General features: G+C 48.7%; 1 pseudogene; it reads right to left on the bottom strand.

Annotated features, from left to right (window-relative positions):
- Positions 1-1,072: 1,072 nt before the first annotated feature.
- Positions 1,073-1,797, bottom strand: LOC116657656 (annotated as a pseudogene).
- Between the last annotated feature and the right edge of the window lie 309 nt (positions 1,798-2,106).

The following is a 2,106-nucleotide window of genomic DNA, read 5'->3' as shown; positions in this document are numbered from 1 at the left end:
AAGAAGTTTGGGGCTTTGGTTCTTTAAATCTTTTTTCTATCCCATTCTCTCTCTTCTTCTTTGACTCTAAAGATGTATAAGTTGGACCTTTTGACATTGTCCCACAGATCCTTGAAACTCACTTTTTTTCCCTTTTTCTTTCTGTTCTTCAGATCAAATAATTTATATTGCTCTATCTTAAAATCTCTCTTTCTTCCATCATCTCCATTTTGCTGTTAATCCCGTCCACTGACTTTTAAGTTTTCATATATTATAATTTGCACTTTGAAAATAATTCCCATTTGGTAATTTTTATAAAGGGTTTCTGTTTTTCTGCTGAAATTTCCTATCTTTTTATTTTGAGGAGCATATTTTCCTTTACACTCCCTATTTTTTTCATTCATGATTATAGCCAGTGCTTTAAAACAAATCCTTGTCTGCTAATTTCAACATTTGAGTCATCTTGGAGTCACTTTTCATGAACTGTCCTTTTCTTTTGAGAGTGGGCCCCCTTTTCCTATCTCTATAGCCAAGTAATTTTGGGTGTGTACCAAACACCATGAATGATATGTTGTAAACACTCTGGATTCTGTTATAATCCAAACAGGGTTAAATTTGCTGTTGTTGTTTTAGCAAACTCATATCTTACCTGGAATTAAATGCATAATCTCCTGTTCCCACCCAACCCCAGAGTACATTGCGACTGAAATCTCAGCTCAGTTCCTTTCGCTTTAGTTGAGCTGTCTGGAGTCTGCTCCTGAATGCATGAATGAACATGAGTCATGAATACAAGGTTCAGAGATTGGCCAGATCTTTGGGCAGTTTATACACAGAATTTGGAGCAACTTCTCTCTGTCTCTCTCCTTTCTGGAATTTCTACTCCCACTTTACAGCAGCTATATATATATATATATTTTTTTTTTTTTTCATTTGTTAGCTTGTTTACCTCTTTCTCAGCATCATTCCAGGTAAGAGGTGCCCACTCTCTGGAACCTCCACTGGCTATCCTTTCCTAATTTCTCTACTGTACCCCAGAACCTGGTAGACACATCCACCCATTTCTTGCAGCTGTGGACACCTCCTGGCTCTTTTTCTACTTGGCCAAACTCTGATGCTCCGTCACCTTCATCTGCAGCTCTCTCCCGGTGCCTTCCTCCCTCGGGTAGCAGTGCAGGGGATTGGGCCACAGGTCCTTGCCGATGATCTCAGCAATCCTGTTAGACCCTGGGACGTTGTGGTCTGACAACCAGCTGAGGAAGTTAAGGCTGATGGTGTCCTGCCTGTGGCTGGGGGCTCCCTGTTCGTAATCCCAGAACCACTAGCCTGGAGTGGAACAAGACACCTTATATCCAGCAAAGCTAAGCTGATACTCCTTAACGACCAGAAGCAGGGATTCATTCCAAAAGTAGGGGTTGTTCTGAAAGAGAAACATCAACCTGCGGCAGTACGTGGGATGGCCCAGTTCCTGCACCTCCAAATTGATCGTGTAGCTGAGCGCACCTTTATCTTGGTCCCCGATCATGGCTGACATCCAGGGGTGGTTGGCTTTGGCCCAGAAGCCAAGGATGACCTGGATGATAGCCCTTCTTCGATCCAAATGAGGCTTCCGTCTCTGACCAATTTTGTGCTTTGGCCGAGATTAGGCCCCGCTGGCTCAGGCATTCACAGTGCTCAGTTCCACCTGAAGAACCCGCAGTGCCTCCAGCGGGGGCGGACGGTCCTGGGTCCCCACCCTGGCTCTGCCGGCCCCTGCTCCTGGTGCTCATCCTCCTCCTCCTCCTCCCCCACCATCTCCACCACCTCCATGATGTCCGCCATCATCAGCACCAATTCCTCCCCCATCCCCTCCCCACCCCCGCTGCCGCTGCCACCTGCAAGGACGCCATCCTGAAGATGGTGGCTTCCTCGGTGGTCCCACCAGCTAGTGCCTGCGCCACACTCAGCCCTGCGAAGGCACCAGGAGGCCCGCCGGCCCCTGCCTCCTGAAGAACCCCTCCCACAACTAAGACAACCCGGGATTCGCCAGGAGCCCCGCCTTCCCCAGGCCCTGCTTCCCCCGGGCCCCGCCCCACCTGGTGGCCCTGGCCCTGAGCGGGGGCGGCTGCGAAGGAGGAAGCAGCCGGAGGT

This window comes from Camelus ferus, chromosome 18, assembly GCF_009834535.1.
Source record: "Camelus ferus isolate YT-003-E chromosome 18, BCGSAC_Cfer_1.0, whole genome shotgun sequence".
NCBI classification, from domain to species: Eukaryota; Metazoa; Chordata; class Mammalia; order Artiodactyla; family Camelidae; genus Camelus; species Camelus ferus.
This window is presented reverse-complemented; position numbering and strand designations above follow the sequence as displayed.